We start from the raw sequence: 19,298 nt of genomic DNA, 5'->3' as shown, positions 1-19,298 counted from the left end.
AGCAATGAGGTACACCCCTCATATCCTTTCATCTGCTTCACCTTAGCCTCTCAATGGCAAGGTTAAGAGCAACTCTTTAACCCTCTCCCAGTTGGCCTCAGTGCCTAACCCTCTTGTATGAGCCTCCTTGTTTGGTTATAGAGTGTGCTGTTTGATTCTCATTGATTGATTGATTGCTTCATATGCACATGTTTGCTTGTATGCTTTATGCATTTATCATCATCCATTGCCATTAGTGCATGATCATCTCATTTGTCTTTGTGACATTATCATTGTTGTTTACCCGTTGAGGACAATTGTAAGACCATTCATTGGCCATTGCTCCTATGATATGGAAGTGAGTATAAGACCATCACCTTGGCCACTCATCTTATCTTTGCTTGATGCATTTGATTGTATGTGAGGAAGCAACTGTAAGTCCCTGCAAGTTGGCATTTGCTTTCCTATGATCATTTGTTGTTTTGTTTGTGTATGTGAGGATACAACTGTAAGTCCCTGCAAGTTGGCATTTGTATTCCTAGGACCATACTGTGGAGGTTAGAGTAAGCCCAGACAGATTGGCATCTGACTTCCATGTCTTGTTTTCCTTTGTTTATGTGAGGATGCAATTGTAAGTCCCTGCAAGTTGGCATTTGTATTCCTAGGATCATATGTTGGATATTGGTATAAGTCCAGACAGATTGGCATCCGGTATCCAAGTTTCATCTTGTTTTAGGAGATTAGTGTAAGACCATTGAGTGGCCTCTGATATCCATTCTGTGTTAGGAGATTGGTATAAGCCCAGTGATTGGCATCCGATATCCGCTTTTGTTGACTTTCTTGTTTGTTTGTTATTATCCATTGCTATTCCAAAGGACACACTTGAATCATCCCCTATATGATTTCAAGAAGTGAACCTTCTAAGAAGTTTTACTTTCCATCTCCATCCATTCATCCTCATTATGTCCTAAACCTTTTCACACATTATTTCCAAACTTGACATAGATATTGTGCAAACTTCTTCATGTTTTCAAACTAAAAACCTGGACCCAAGTCCTTGACTTTTTTCAAACTCCATTTCATAATACTTCTTTGAATTAATCTTAATCATACTTTGACCCCATTTTCATAATCACAATCAATTAACTTCACTCATTCACTTGTTTTGGCTTTGTCCATTGTTAATCTTTTCATGCATTAGCCATAGGCTTCAATTATCATTGTGGTTGATGTAAATCTTGCCTATCCTTAGTGAGTCGACAGTAAGACTTCCGTACTGAAAACAGGGTTAACCCCTCTAGTACGTCGAAGCTATCCTCGCATGGTGGATGTTGGTTTTGGTCGAGTGTTCTCCCATTGATAATGAAAAGCCTCAGTGCTATTGTTTAAAATTGAATCCACCAACTTTTGGAAATCTGTTAGCCGAACTACGGCGTTTTGATCCTTACCTTTGATGGAAGGTACGTAGGCAGCGGGTTCATCCGTTCGAACACAAAAATAACTAACTTGCACATTCTTTTCTCATCATTCCAATCATGTTTGCACAATACATATGTCATAACAAATAACAATCTTTTACAACAAGTGTGAAAAGGGCTCCCTAGGAGTACCTAGGACGTAGTGGGTGCCTAACACCTTCCCATTGCGTAATTTACCCCTTACCTAGAATCTCTGATCTTTTTATTAGTTTTCTACATGTAAAACTTCTTAGGCTTTTGTTCGCTTTTTAGCCAATCCTTTGGATAAATAAAAGTGCGGTGGCGACTCGAAATTCAATGTATCCCTTGCTTATGATTTAATCGATAGATCATATAGCGACGAATACACCGCTACAATGATGAAACTCAACCTTTGTGAATAAAATTGAAATCCTCCTCGCGTAGTCTATATATGGTATCAAACCGGGTTGATTCGTCTCTCATTCGCCCTTGATCTGATTCACAACCAAAGTTGAATCTCCATAGACGTCAAGATATTTAATTCTGAGATCAATGATCTCTTCAAGCCCCATAATGCAAGCTTCATACTCAACCATATTGTTTATACACTAGAAGGTCAATCTAGCTGTGAACGGAAAATGAGTGCCTTGAGAAGTAATAATCACTGCCCCAATGCCATTATTATACGAATTAACAACTCCATCAAATACCATGCCCCAATGGGAACAAAGATGGCATGAGGGATCTTAGGGTCAAAATTGGGGTCTTACACTACCAACATGCTAAGCTTGATGTACTATTGTCTGGACAGTTCAGAAGTCCATACTCATAGGAACAAAGATAGAGGGACCAAGATGTTGCAAGTTGAGAAGTCCCTTTTGTTTTTGGAATTACTCTCTTTTTTGTGTAATTTTGTTACTGTAAAAGATATGTATTTTATCATAATATAAAAACAAAACCTATTATTATACTATTTGAAATCCTTTTAATTGTTTTATGATATAAAAAGAAAACAATTTAAAAGGATGTAATTTATTCTTTTGAAAATCTGACTTGTAAGTCTAGTTTTAAATTTATAAACAAACACAAGATTTTCCTTAAAACAAAAGGTTGAGGCTTAATAAGTTAAAAAATATATTGAAGCAAAATAGACCTAGTAGCTAAAGGATGGGAGCAAAATAAATAATCAAGACATAAACTAAGAGATTAGAACAAAATCATCAAGATCTAAACTTGTTGTGAGGTAAAAATCCAAAAATCTAAAATTGAATTTTGAGACAAAATAAAGAAAGATCTAAGCCCCCCTTTTTTATAATGGACTATAAGAAATAATTAAAACGAAATTAAGGCTAACTTCTACTCAGACAAACTAATTAATAAAATGCAACAAGTGCAAAATACATGAATGCCATTGTATGGTATATGTATGCATGGATGTATCACAAAATTCAATAGTTGAACTTCAGTCAATGAATTATCCAAATTACCAATCTAATGACTCTAACGATGTACGATAAAAGTGTATGAACTGAACTTATGAATATAGGAAAAGTTGTCTAAACCTTGACTATATAACTTTATCCCATGCATGGAAACGAGATCTTATGACCAGATCAACTAATCATAAGGAGATATGAAAATGAAATGCACATGTAAATATGAAGATAACTAAAATGCAGATGAATCAGATGGGGCAAAATTTAGGGTATGACAGTTGCCCCTATTTAAATATCTTTACCAGATAGCATGAGTGATGGAAATCCTCATGAAATCAGGGTGAAAGCTATTTAAATACAGAAGACCCAAATTTTGCCCTTAGATGCAATGCCATGATATGTTATGCTATGCTATGAGCTGAAGGACTTCCTTTTGGTTTGCTGGGGATATGATGAACCCTAACATGCTTTTTATGATGGATGACAGACAGACCTGTGGGGAATGACGGAAATATGGTAGCGGTGATCCATAGGAAAATGTCAAAGACAAAGGGTGAAGACTCATTAGGGATGAAAAATTGCTGGGGAAAAGACACTTGGGAATATTCAAAGTATGTTTTATCATTGGGTTCAGACATGACCTGACAACACTTTTAGAATACATCTGACAGTTCTAGAGATTTTTTACAAGAAATTTATTCAAAACAAAGATAAATGGGAGTCTTCTTATAAGTAGATCATTCATGCAAAGCCTTGAAAGTCATTCTAAACGAGACCAATCAAACAAAAAAGATCGGGGGTATTCTTACAAGAAGATCATTCATACAAAACATTTGAGTTTTCTAACATGAATAACATCCAAGCTTTTGGGAATTCCTTAGAATAATGAGCCATACATGACTTTCTAGGAACCATCAGGAAAAAATAGGATAATCAAACTTTCTGTATATGTCAACAATCAATTGAACTTTGGTCGTAGGCATAGATTACAACCATCCTGTAACGAATTGGTGCCAGTTACAACATGGACTTTAAATGATGCGGGTGACAACCCGACTTCGGATTTCGATTACAATTGGATTTACAAACAGAGTGACAGTGATGTCAAGGACAATTGGGTTTAAGATGAGTTATAGTAACATTTAAGCTTGGAATAATGTTAGTGACAACTGAATATTATGAGTGACAATTGAACTTTAGGAGACACCAATGACAATTGGGCTTTGAAGCGACACCACTGACAACCAGACTTTAAAGACACCAATCACAATTGGGTCTACAAATGGAATGACAGTTATAATTGGACTTCATGTCGATAACACTTGGATTTTAAGAACAGGGTGCCAGTTACTACCAGACCTTAGGTAAGTACCAAGGGTAAATGGACTTACAACCAGTGCCAGCAACAACTAGACTTTAGGAGGTGACTTATAGTGATAACTTAGACTTTTACGGGTACCATTATCAATTGGATTTTAAAAGACAATGGTAAAAATTGGATTTTGAAGATAATACCAATAACTGTTGAATTTTGGAGACACCAACAAAAATTGGAGTTTTAAAAGCATATGTTAGAATCAAACAATCTTTGAAAATGATGAATAATAATAACAATTGGATTTTAGGTAACGCTAGTGTCGACTGTACTTCAAAAAAATGTCAATGACAATTGGACTTAGGATAGAGAGCTAGTGACAACTAGACTTAGAGGTGTGCCAGTTACAACTGGTCTTTTGAGTCAAGGAATAAGAATTGACGACGATACCTGGGTCAATGCAAATGAGCTTAAAGTACACTTCGACCTATGCATGAATTGATTTTGATTTTATGCATGATATATGAATGATAATGATATGAAAATGTTCACACTACGCGGACTAAGAGTTTGTAGAGACTGTTTATGGAAGCTCTGATTCCTCAACACCAATAACTTGGCCAAGTAAGTGTGATCGATGCATTCAAAAGATAATCTATCAAGATTTGCAATTATACCTAGCCGAAGGGTCGACCACGAGGTTTGATAGGTTGTGCTCCATGGAGATTCCTATTATGGTGATCTAGGAGTATTTCTGCAACCTTATAACTTTCAGGAAAACAAACGATTTCCTTTTGATCCTCACATATGTCAAAACAATTTTTTGTTTTTTTTTTTAATTTTTTTATATATAATTTTTCAAGTTTCAAAACTTCATTATTAACAAAAAAATTACATTTTGCATAACAAAGAAAAACATGGAAGAACACAATTGGTAACAATTGATAGGCAAAATTTGTATTAATCAAGAATGGTAGCACACAAAGGGCGCAACTCCATGAGATGTTACAATTTTGAAAGTGGCAACGAGGAAAGGTTTCTATTGAATCCAAAGACCAATGTTATCCCTAATGTCATACCCTAATTTTTAATCCTAAGATCCCACATATCATTTGCATCATTGCACACAAACAAGATCACATCTTGGTCCTTCTTTTATCCATCTTTGGGTTTTTTTTTTGCAGGGATCACCAAGCACCTCTTTGCTGGTTTGTTTTACCTTTGTGCTTATATGATTAATTTCTTATCTAACCACTAATCAAAATAGAAAAATATTTTTTATTTTCCTTAAGTTTATTGTGCAAGGTAGGGATTTTCAATCAAGAGCATCTCAAAGTTTTGTTGCTTACTTCTCAAGGAAAGTCAAAGGTTCATGTGTTTATTTCCATGCCTTCTTCAATAAGAAACTTCAAGATTTGAGTAATTTAATCAAGAGGCAATAAAGGACACCTTATTTTGAGTTTATATGATCACCAATGTCCTTTGAAATGAAAAAAGAGTCTAAGTACACAATCTTGTTCCAAGAGGTTTGACCAAAAGTCAACATTTGAGGTCAAAGTTCCAAGGATCACAACTCCTTCAATTCACAACATTTTTGAATGCTTCTTTTTGCATATGACTCTTATCAATATCCTCTACAACTTCTCTTTAAATGAAAAGATCCAATTATGCTTGGAGGATCATCAAAATTTTGAATACATTATAGGTCATTTGTGGACTTAGTGAAATTTGACCTATTTTCAAGTGATTTTTCCTCAACTTTTAAAGATCATAAATTCTTCAATTTTCAACATCTGAGGCTGATTATTTTTGCACAATGTCATTTGTGATTCCCTCTATAAGTTTTATTCAAGGATCAAGGTCAAAATATGCTTGGAAGTCCATGGAATTCATTGAGATATTACAGCTCATTTTCAGCCATGAAGCACTTGAATTTTTCTAAGTTATGTGATTAGTTTTTCATGCCAACTTCAACATGACATAACTTTGTGCTCAAGAATACAAATGCAACCTTTCTTGGCACATTGTAATCTTTGCCATGATGTTAACACATTGCAAAAAGAATGGGATAAAAAAGCCTCTTGAGTAGGATACCCCATTGGGTTGAACATGGTGACTTGTAATTGAAGAAATTGCCATTGCCCGAATTTTGAACTTCACTGATATCAATTCTAAGCCAAATTAACATGTGTTTAGGACCTAAACATGTTTAAATAAGTCTTCAGAAGTTAATTGACCCTTGAAACACATCATTTGGTTGAGTTTTGATGAGTTACAAGTCACACTTTTCTCACATTCGGATCAAATTCGTTTTGCACGAATTCCGCATCATTTCACACGTATTTCGTCTGCACCATTCCAAACACATTCCCTATAAATAGAGGAAGCCAGTGCATTCATTTGAAAGCTTTTGAGAACCAAGAAATCCCTCTTAGGGACCAAAATTTGTTTCTAGATGTTGTTATTTAAGTCCATTTTGTTGAGTTGATATGAAGATTTAAACCTTCACATCCTCAGCTAGAATGTTCTTAAATAGGGGCAGCTGTAAGACCCTAATTTTTACCCTAAGATCCCTCATGCTATCTCATCATTAGCATTGGCTTTGGGATCACACCTTGGCATCCTCATTACCCCTCATTCATTGGGTTTGTATTGGGAGAGATCACCAAGCACATTTGTGATTGTATCATGCTTTATTTTCTTTTGTTTACTAACCAAAATACCAAAAATATGTCTATTTATGTCTTTGTTTCTTTGTCGGTGGTGTGTGTGTCCACCTATGCCATATCAAGCTCACAAATAGGGTTTGAGACCCTCAATGCAAAGAGATCAATCCAAAAATGGTTCAAATTGGTTCTAAGAATCATATATGGATCCCCGTGTTCTTTATTTGTCAATTTGATCAAGAATTCTTCAAGAGATTTAAGCTTGTTTGCCTTGGAAGCCCTAATTCAACTGGGTATCTTGTGTGACTTCCTCAGTAAGTTTATTCACTAATTGGACAAAGATATAATGTGATACTTCATTTAACATCATACCAACCATATATGATCCTCCATGAGTCCCAAAGATCAAGAGAACTTCAAGTTTGCAAGTTGTTTCAAAGAAGTTGACCAGAGAAAGCCAGTTGGTCAAAACATGGGTCCCCTAGACCTTAACTCCTACAATTTATGTCATATGAAAATGATTCCAAGATCAAAGTTACTATTTATGACATTCTCATGTTGGCGTCAAGAGATAGTTATGTTTGTAAATTCATTTTCAATGGTGAAAGATTATAGGTCATTTTGTCTGTGCTCTAGTTAGGAGGTCAACTTCCAAGGACCATAACTTGCTCAACTTATATGATATGAAGGACATCCAAGTTTCATAATCAATTTCAATATGTATTCTCCAAATTTTATTCTTTTAGAAATGTCAAATTCTACTTTCAAGGGCATGTTTCAAGAGGAGACATTATAGGTCATTTTGGGCCATTACCATTGAATAAGCAATTTTCCTCAACTTCTAAAATGCATAACTCTCTCATGCCAAATTCAAATGGTGCAAAATTTGTGACCAAATTTCAAAGGAATGTAAGAGCTACAACTTTGATGAAGGAAATATTTTCATTTTAAGCCCATAGAAAAAGTTATTCAAGGTGGAAGAAGTGGTCATTTGAGTTGGGACTTAAAATTTTTCAATCATGTTTGATTTCTCAAACTTCCACCTCAAAATTCTTTATGATCCAAGCTTCAAATGAAAAATTGTTCAACATCAAAGTTATTCCCCTTGATGTCACCTTTCCCAAAAATCCAAGATCACTTCATTTAGACAAAATTTGAGGGAATTGCGCATGGTTACTCTTCATGGTTCCATTTGGATGATTTTCATGACCAAACTTGTATTACAATTGTATGGCCTCATGCTAAGCTTTCAGCATTGTTCATGCACATTTGTGGACCTTTTCAAATCATTTCATGGGCCTTCATATGCCCATGTAAGCATGCACCAACATTTCTAATTTTGGCCAAATTTTCAAGTGTGTGAAAAGCAATGCAAAACCCTATAAATACAATGCCATTATGATCAGAATGAAGATCCCTCTTGCCAAAGCTTTGAACCATTGCCTCACTAACGTCCATTAAAGGATAAACTTGAAGATTTCACTTGAAATCGAGTTTCAATTCTCCTTCTATTTTGAGATTGAAACTCCAAAAATCTAAGCCTTTCATTGATCCATTTCACTTCCTGCAAGCATTTAGAGTCGAGCCAAGGCCAATTGAAAGCAAGATCAAGCCAAATTGAAGCTACCCGAAGGTGAATTTCCTTAAACTTCTCTTCTTCGATTCTCCCTCACTTCTTAACTATTTTGATTGATTATTGGTTGTCTGAAGACCTACCAATGTAGGCAACAAGATTGAGTTTCTTTGAGGCTAAATCGAAGCAACTCAGATCATTCTCCTCAAATTTCAAATCCATGTATCTTTCAATATACTTGGAATTGGAAAAAATTGAGGCCATATTCGAGCTCCTGGGCATTTTTCCTTTAAAATAGTGTCCTTGTTTTTCATTTTAGTGTTGGTTGAGGGTGAACCATTCTGGTGAAGTCCACCGGAGAAGATGACCGGAGCTAGGGCTCCGGTGATGCGACGGAACGTCCCAAGCCATCTGATCTCATGTCAATGTTTTAATCTTGGCCCTCGTTTCTGATTACTATTGGTGTTGAGTATTGACTTTGGTCTATGGTGGACTTGATGCGTGTGGCCATCAGATCTACCACCTCAAATAATGAGGGAGATCTGATGGCCCTTGTTATTTTTTATTTTATTATATTTTTTTTATTTTCTGCTTAATCCATTTATTTTGTTTAATTCATAGAAATTTCACTTTTAATCCAAAAAATATGGGACTTTCACCAAAAATATTTAAATATATTTCTCTTCCATATTCTGAATTTAAATTATTTTTTGGATTAATTTTGATATTTTTCATGAATTAAATGTTTTGGACTTATTTTTAATTATTTTAAAATACTTTTGACTTTTCAAAAATCATGAATTTTTTTGTCTAAGGTCCTTTGGCCTAGGATAAATCCCTTGGCCATTTATTTGGTGTTTTGAAGGGATTTGAGGTTTTAATCAAATTAAAACGCATTTTAATTCATTTTTTAAATTGATTTTCAATTGAATAAATGCTTGAAAATTATGTTGAGCCATTTTTATGGTCTTGTGATGATTGACTTTCTGTGTGGGCCTTGATCATGATTGATTTGCCTTTTGTTTGACCAATACTATTGGATTTAAGGGATTGATGAAATGTACACTTCATATTCTAAAATGAATGGATAGTATTGATAAGATGAAATTCCTCCTGTGATCAATTTGGATTCTATTTCCCCTTCCCTCTTAATTTTCATCCTTATTCTTCCCCAATCCATCATTGACCAATGAAATCTCTTCATGTCTAATGACTAGTTGATTCATCAATGACTTTGTCTCAGATGAATCAACATGAGCCAAACTGAGATAGGTCATTCCCCCGTTTCCTTTAGTGTATGGTATGTTTTAAGAATTTGATTCTTTGTGTCAAATCTCTAACATACATTAACACCTATATTTTTATTGCCCAACCTCAGATAGTTCTGACTTCTATATAAGTCCAATTACGATTGCTTAACATCAAACTAAATTTGATCAAGAAGGCATAACATTCTAGTAAATGAAATTACAAGTCTCTTATTCTTCATGGCATGGTTGGAGACTTGACCTTTTATCCTTTCATGAGAGCTAGTGGCATACTTGTTGAATTATCCAAGTTGGAGCCCTTCTCATGGATGATGTCTTGGTTCAAGGATTCATACTTGTGAATGAATGGTTGAGTGTTCTCCGAAGAATGACTTAATCAATTAAAACTCATCATTAACATTTGACTAACACTTGACTAACTTTTATTCATATTGCTTTATCTTTCAAGTCATTTAATTTATGCAATTTAAATTCTAGTTCATTTACCACTCTTTGCCATTTACGTTTTCATACAACTTATTTATGTTTCAGTTCTTTTCACTTTTCTCACTTGAGCCATATCATGTGATTGTATATATTGTTTGTTTGTTTTGTTTCTACTTATGGTCTTAGGACCTTAAAACACATAATAACAACAAAAACCCTTAAAAAATGATGGTGGACTATTGGACTTGATCTGAACATTTGGACTTAGAATAGGCAAACTCTCTATGGTTTAAGGACTTGGCCAATACCATTATCTGAAACAAAGTTATCCTTGATTGTGCCTTTCATCTTATGCAAACCTTGAGTGCTTCTAGTTTAGCTGTCACTTTGACTTTGTGCTTACTTGTTATACTATTATTATTATTATTGATGTTTGATGATTGTTCTGAGTTGATCAAGGAGTATTTCATCTGATGCATTGGAAGAAGTTGAAGACTGCTAGCTATGGGATTGCTTGCTTGGATATTCTGGCTATCTTTATTTGATGCCATGGCCTTTGTATGATTTCTTGGATATTGCTTATGCTTGTTTCCTGCTAAAAGTCCAAAGGAAAATGGGTTTCTATATGACACCCTTGTCTGTTGGATTGCATCCCATTGGTCAGATATTTTCAACCCTTAACTTTTAATTTTTATCTAGGGTAGTCCCTTCATCTCCTCCCACTTATTTAATTTCTAAATCTCTCCCTCTTTTCAAAAACCTTCTTCGCTTGTGATTTCAAACTTAGATATGTTTTAATGATTAGAAACTTCGGCCTTATGCCAATGAATTTAAAAAAAAATCTTAATCAAACTTGTGAATGAATCTAACCATATTGACTTAAATTTTAAAAAGACAAAAAGAACTAACAAACCCATTCAAAATTTTGGCCTTTTGTGCCCTCTTATTATATTTTTGTTAAAATCAACTCACCAACTTTCTTTAAATTTTTTACCACGAACTACGAGGTTTTGATCCCTCATTTTTATGGTGGTACATAGGCACAAGACCGAAGGTCTTGTCACATAAAAAAATATAATTAATGAATTCTTTTCTCATCCCTCACTCTATATTTTATCAAGCATCATTTTGACCAAATCACTTGCACACAAAAAGGGCTCCCTAGGAGTACCTAGGACACTTTGGATGCTAACACCTTCCCTCTGCGTAACCAACCCCCTTACCTGTAATCTCTAGATTTTATTAGTTTTTATTTGAAAACTTATCATCTTTGGGTTTTGTTTGTACTTTTGCCCTTTTCCTTTGGAAACAATAAAAGCGTGGTGGCGACTCTAGTTTTATTGACCTCAAGTTTATCCATAGCTTGATGGTCATGAATTTACTGCTACAAAAGTTAAGTGGCGACTCTGCTGGGGAGTAGTCCTCAGTGGGTTTAGCCTACTTTTTGTGTGCATATATTTGTATATTTAATTGTTTGTTTGTATATTATTGTGTGATATTTTTCTGTTGTGCTTGGTGATCTCTGTGTGGTGAGATAAGTTCTAACTCGAACTTGAGTGAAATCTAAGATATGAGGGTGGTATAGTCATGTTGACTTTGAAGGAGTAGTCCTAAAAGAGTTGACATGAGATCCCCCACTCAATGGAGACCTCTTTGGAGTTACTGATGTCACACGATTAAGTCATGGATAGACATTAATTTGTCTAAATCTAGGGTCCGAGAAGCTGAGGACCGGAAAACATTTAACCCAACTTGACCTATTTAAGACGTAGTGCGGAGACTGTTCAAGTGTAGACTTCATAACAGTTGTTACGCGTTACTACACTCAGACGAGTTTCTCTTAAGAATACTATGGGTTGATGAGTCAGTCATCCTAACTTGTAGTATCCGATAGATGGGATTAAGACTCTGGGAACTTTTGTAGAACATGATATGCTGGTTCTTACCCTTAGTACACTCCTTTGGGATGGTTCTTAACCTGACTCCATGCTCGTGACTCATAATAAACCCTTTGATTCTTGGTTGATTCGATCAAGTATTGTCAATATCAATGGAACTTGGGTGTTGATAAGGTGAAAGCCATAATCCACCAAAATGGATGATTGATCTTGATGATGACTTGATCCATCCCTTGACCTTTGTTTGTGTTTTTCGTGTGATCCCTAACAGGGTCTTATTTGCAAGGAACTAGGGTCTTATTTGGGATCCCAAACATGCACATCATAACATTCATCATAGAAATTATATTTCAAGGAACTAGGGTCTTATTTGCAAATATTTTCAGACCATGGATTATGGACGAAGGAACACTAAGAAGTATAGTTTCAGATGTCTTGATTTGAAAGAGCTAAGGAAGTTGTCATCCTATGTATTAGATCCCTTGGACATTAAGCAACATCATGGGAAACTTTTGTCGGTGTTATCTAGTGATGTGGTTGAAGGACTCTTGAGCATTTTGGTGCAGTTCTATGACCCTCTCTATCGATACTCCACTTTTCCTGACTACCAGCTTGTGCCCACGTTGGAGGAATATGCCCGTCTCTTGGGTGTACCCGTATCTGACAAGGTATCTTTCAGTGGATTGGATGAGATCCCGAGATCTCATGTCATAGCCAAAGCTTTTCATCTTAAGAAATCTGAGATTGATGCTCATTTGGTGAAGAAAAGAGGAATTCTTGGGTTAATTTCTGAATTTTTCATTAGTAGAGTTACTGTTTTTACTTAAGCCGGTATCATGGATGCTTTTGAGGCTATCTTGGTATTGCTCATTTATGGCTTGGTTTTGTTCCCTAATATTGACGGTTTTGTTGATGTTAACGCCAATAGAATTTTCTTGATTGGGAATCATGTTCCGACTTTGTTTAGTGACACATATTTCTCTATGCATTTGAGGAATTCTAAAAGTGGTGGGTCTATTGTGTGTTGTGTTCCTTTTATGTACAAGTGGTTTATTTTGCACTTGCCTCAGACGCCTACTTTCATGGAGAACCGACAATGTCTACGATGGTCCCAGAGGCTTATGTATCTCACTAATGATGATATTGTATGGTATGATTCTACATGGGGTAGCTTGGACATTATTGACAGTTGTGGTAAGTTCTCTTAAGTTCCTCTCATTGGTACGCCAGGAGGAATCAACTACAACCCAACATTGACCCGTCGTCAACTTGGGTTCCCCTTGAGAGATAAGCCTAATAACACTTAGTTAGATGGTCTATTCTATCAAGAGGGTAAAGATTACCAACTTTTGAAGAGTAGAATAGTGCATGCTTGGCACAATGTGCATAGGAAAGGAAAATCTGAGCTTGGTCCATGCAATTATGTAACTTTAGAAGCTTACACTATTTGGGTGAAGAAGAGAGCTTTAAAGCTCAAGATGTCATATGCTTGCGAGAGACCTATGTATGTGGTTGTGGCTGAGTCATCAAATCTCCCTAACCAAAATGTAGAGGAGTTAGAATATGCACTTTCCAAGATGAAGCAAGAGAGAGATTTCTGGGAAGAGGGGTTCCATGCTTTGAACTGAAAGCATGAGGAGTTACAGCTTGAGTCGAAAGACAAGGATGCACTTATTGAGATTCTTGAAGACCGTGCAAGGAAGAGACTGAGAGAACCAGAGGATTTATTTTCCTCTAGTATGCCTCAGCCTTCCGGTGCTTGGAAAAAGATTATTGATCAGCTAGTCCTCGAGAAGGCTCAGATGAAGACATCCTTTGAGTCTGAGATTTGACACATCCGAAGGAAATATGCTCCCATAGTCAGATCGTCTGATGTAGTTGCTAGGGATCCTTAGGATGATAGTTTCCTTTTCTCTTGTATTTTTACTTTGGTTTCTGAATTTGTACTCAGTATAATACTTCCAAATTTTATGAAGAAAAAGAGATTTTATGGTCAATTGAATTGTTATTATTAATTATTGTTATTACGAATTGAGAATATTTGCAAGTAAGACTTCATATGTTCCTTGAAATTAAAAACAATCAAAAACATTTCATTTCATGCATCATTTGCATAACAGGTTTCTTCCGCCAGGTGTCTTATCAGTTCTTCTTCTGTGTATCTGCCTAGCCGACTCATCCTTACAACACTCGAGCTAATCGTTTGAAAGTAATGGAGAACCTAGAGCAAGAGAATAGAGAACTCAAAGACGAGATTTCCAAACTTACAACCCTGATGGAGTCTGTGATAGCTGCTCAGAACCAGTCGTCTCCACCTCCCGTAACTCCTCCTCCTCAAAGGACTGTCATTTTAAAGATTACTTCGTCAACTATTCTTGTGGCTGTTAGCCAGTCTGTTCCTACCATGCTAGCTGGATTCCCGTGGGGGAATGCCACTCAACTTGGTGCCTTAAGGGTATGCACTTACTTTTGCTTCTCCACTAGCATCTAGCCCGGTCCTGACTGTACCTCCTCCTATTGTTCATACTTTGCCTCATGTCGAGGACACCATCTACCACTCTGAGCCGTCTGAAGATCCAGATGTTTATGAAAAAATGGATGAAATAAAGGACCAGTTACTTGAGTTGCGCAAGGAATTGAAAACTCTAAGAGGGAAAGATTTGTTTGGGAAGAGTGTTGTCGAGCTGTGTTTAATTCCCAATGTCAAAATTCCGGTGAAATTCAAGGTCCCGAATTTTGAAAAATACAAGGGGAATACTTGTCCAATGAGTCATCTTGTCATGTATGCCAGGAAGATATCTAGTCAAACTGATAACGACCAACTGCTTATTCATTACTTCTAGGATAGTCTGACTAGAGCTGCCCTCAGATGGTATATGGGCCTGGACAACGCTAGCATCCGTACTTTCAACGACTTGGGTGAGGCCTTTGTCAAGTAGTTCAAGTATAATGTGGATATGGCACCAGATAGAGATCAATTGAGGTCTATGTCTCAGAAGGATCAAGAGACATTCAAAGAATATGTCCAGAGATGGAGGGAGCTGGCTGCTCAGATTAGTCCACCTTTGGAGGAAAAGGAGATGACTAAGATTTTCTTGAAGATACTGAGTTCACTTTACTATGAACGTATGATTTCTAGTGCCCCTAATGATTTAACCTAGATGGTGAACATGGGGATGAGATTGGAAGAGGGAGTCCGCGAGGGACGTCTGTCCAAAGATGAGCGTCAACAAGTAAGAAGTATGGTGGGAGTTTCTCTAAAAATAAGGAAGGAGAAACTAATGCAGTATCAGCTGGGAGGCAAAGGATGCCTCATGTGAGGAAGAATTCTCAGTCACGTCTGTAGTGGTGTATTCGTCGCTATATGATCTATCGATTAAATCATAAGCAAGAGATACATTGAAATTTCGAGTCGCCACCGCACTTTTATTTATCCAAAGGACTGGCTAAAAAGCGAACAAAAGCCTAAGAAGTTTTACACGTAGAAAACTAATAAAAAGATCAGAGATTCTGGGTAAGGGGTAAATTACGCAATGGGAAGGTGTTAGGCACCCACTACGTCCTAGGTACTCCTAGGGAGCCCTTTTCACACTTGTTGTAAAGAATTGTTATTTGTTATTACATAAAGCATTGTGCAAACATGATTGGGATGATGAGAAAAGAATATACATTTTTTATTGGGTTTGAACGGATGAACCCGCTGCCTACGTACCTTCCATCAAAGGTAAGGATCAAAACGCCGTAGTTCGGCTAAAAGATTTCCAAAAGTGAGTTGGGTTCAATTTTAAACACAAACTCTAAGGTCTTACGTTATCCACGGGAGAAAACTCAACCTTATACAAACAACAAAGTCCACCATGTGAGAACAGCTTCAACTTGCCAGGGAGGGGTTAACCCTATAATAGGCAAGGAAGACTTACCATTCAATCACTAAAGACAGAAGGTGAGATTAACATCAACCACTAAGATAAATCAAACCTCTAGCTCATGTATGAAAGGATTAACAATGGACAAAGCCAAAACAAGTGAATGAGTGAAGTTAATTGATTGTGATTATGAAAATGGAGTCAAAGTATGATTAAGATTGATTCAAAGAAGTATTATGAAATGGAGTTTGAAAAAAGTCAAGGACTTGGGGTCCAGGTTTTTTAGTTAGAAAACATGAAAATGTTTGCACAACACTTATGTCAAGTTTGAAAAGTAAAGTGTGAAAAGGTTCAGGACATAATGAATGAATGGATGAATATGGAAAGTAAAACTTCTTAGAAGGTTCACCTCTTGAAATCATATAGGAGATGATTCAAGTGCGTCCTTTGGAATAAGCAATGGATAATAACAAACAAACAAGAAAGAAAGGCGGATATCGGATGCCAATCACTGGGCTTATACCAATCTCCTAAAATAAAACTAGATATCAGATGCCACTCAATGGTCTTACACTAATCTCCTCAAACAAAGAAATAAAAGGCGGATACCGGATACCAATAGATGGATTTACACCAGTCTCCTAAAACAGAACAGGATATCAGAAGCCACTCGATGGTCTTACACTAATCTCCTCAAAAGAAAACAAAGATGAGAAATGGAAGTCAACTGCCAATCTATCTGGACTTAGGTTAACTCCACAGTATGGTCCTAGGAAATCCAATGCCACATTACAGGGACTTACAATGGATCCTCACATACAAGAACAAAAGCAACATATGTTCACAGGAAAGCAAATGCCAACTTACAGGGACTTATAATTGCAACCTCACATACAAATCAAACAGATCAAATTATGATCACAGGAAAGCAGATGCCAACTTACAGGGACTTATAACTGCATCCTCACACAATCAAACCAAGCAACAGAAGATATGAGTGACCAATGAGGTCTTACACTCTATCCTTCCATATCATAGGAACAAATGCCAAAGAAATGGACTTACAATTGTCCTCAATGGGTAAACAACAATGATAGCATCACAAAGACAAATGAGATGATCATGCATTAATGGCAATTGATGATGATAAATGCATAACATACAAGCAAACATGTGCATATGAAGCAATCAATCAATCAATGAATATCAAACAGCACACTCTATAGCCAAGCAAAGGGGGCTCATACAAGAGGGTTAGGCACTAAGGCCAACTGGAATAGGGTAAAAAGTTGCTCTTAACCTTGCCATTGAGAGGCTAAGGTGAAGCAGATGGAGAGGAGATGAGGGGTGTGCCTCATTGCTTCTATCCCTAATCAGGGAGAGCATCTAGTAATAGAATGTGGGGGAGTTCAAAAAGATGGAACTCTCTCCCCATTATTGACTCGATAGATCTTGGGTTTTTATCTCAATGCTTCAACCATGTAATGGGAGCAAGGAGAAGACTCACTGAATAGTGGGGGATAGGCTACTTATCCCTTATATCCACCAATTGCCTTACTTGAAGGACTTTTCCTGCTTGGGACAATTTTAAACACACACAAGCATTGCCTCTTAAGGAGGACTTCAGACAATTTGCCCGGCCAAATAACAAGCCGGGTCTCCAGACTACATGAAGAAGAAGTAATTATACCTCAAAAGCAATTGCTAAATAGCAAAGCAAAGCAAGTTCAAAGAACTTAAGCAACTAAAGTACCTGAAAAAGTCAAACCAATTAGTAAACAGTTCAACAGTTTAAATCAAAAGGAATGGATAAACAGTCCACATAGAGGGACCAAGGTGCATAGCACAAGACTCAAGTCACATGAGTCAACCTACAAAACAAAGGTTAGCACACGATATATAATCAAACTCAATCCAATTTGAATGATCTTTGAGGCACTAGTGCTTAACCTGAAACATTAACTCAATTGTAAGCTCAAAAGACCACTAGGACTAGCCTAGGGTCAAAAACAAATGAGAAAGTCAAAACAGCAAAGGAAAGTCAACCAAAGTCAAGTTCAAACATTTAAGAATCTATCTCAATTGGATTCACAATCAAATCATGCATCATTGTCATTTCATAAACAAAAGAAGGCAAGGCATGGCAAATGGAAGCACATAGGAGTCAACAGCAAGACTTACATCAAAAGTCAACTCAAACATTTTTAAAAATCAGCAAATAAATCATAGCCAATCCTAACACATAGCATGGTAAACATGTAAAATTTCATCACAATTGGACATGTGTAAGGCAGTCAATGAAAATCATGAAGTCAAAGCACAAATTAAACATGTTCAAAGAAGTCAACAGAAAGACTTATCTCAAAACCAACCACAAACATTTCCAAAAATTATCAAATAAATCAGGGTCAACCACAATCCATAACATGACATTCATACAAAATTTCAGCTCAACTGGATCATGGGAAGATGGTCAATTAAAATCAAGAAGTCAACACAATTTCAAGTGTGCACAAAGAAGGTCAACAAACATGGGTCAACTTCAAAAAATCATAACAAAATGAAAACAGATGAGAAATGGATGGGATTAACACCAATGCAAAGCTCAAGATGTCTAGTATGCACATGTGAAATTTCATGATCATATAATAAGGCATGAGAATTGCCCAAAGGATTTGGCAACATGTATCACATAAAGTCAACAATTGACTAGGCAGGGGAGAAAATTCACAAACAATTAGGAAATGGCACAATTAATTCCAAGAAAATTCATACACAAACTAGACATATAAGAGATGGCTGATGCAAAATTTCAGATTATTTGGAGGCCAGGAAGCATGTGAACAAAAATCATGAACTTGCATATCATTGGTGTGACACAAATTGTCACACCTTACTTCAGAAAGTCATATCTCACACACCACAAATGATAAATGCACAAACTTTACATCAAAATGAAGATGAATGAGTGTAGATTAACCACAAAAATTTCAGGGGCATTGGATACATCCTCATCATTTCACAAGGGTTTTGGCAAAAGGTATCAATTAGGCATACATGTTAAGGAAACTAATAGCATTTAAAATCCAGCCAACCAAAAATTCAGCAAAAATCATGATTAAATAATAGACATTCATGTGGTCATAATGCAAAAAATCCCATGATTTTTGGATCAATAATGAAGATGTTATGAATTTTCAAAGTTGCGTAACAATTTGGAATGAACATGAGCAACATAACATGAAATGGTGGTCAACTAAGTTGACCGGATGGCAAAGTGGTAATTAAGCGCATCACTTAACCAAACGCAACGTTTTGATGGGGACACGTGAAATGTTATGATTGGTCACTCAATGAAACAGTGAACAAAACGCAGCCAAAACCCAGGTTTCTGGAAATTCTAGGGTTTTCAACAGTAATACGCATGTGTTC

Source organism: Lathyrus oleraceus, chromosome 3, assembly GCF_024323335.1.
Source record: "Lathyrus oleraceus cultivar Zhongwan6 chromosome 3, CAAS_Psat_ZW6_1.0, whole genome shotgun sequence".
Lineage (NCBI taxonomy): Eukaryota > Viridiplantae > Streptophyta > Magnoliopsida > Fabales > Fabaceae > Lathyrus > Lathyrus oleraceus.
The sequence above is the reverse complement of the archived record's forward strand: the minus strand, read 5'-3'. Positions refer to the sequence as shown.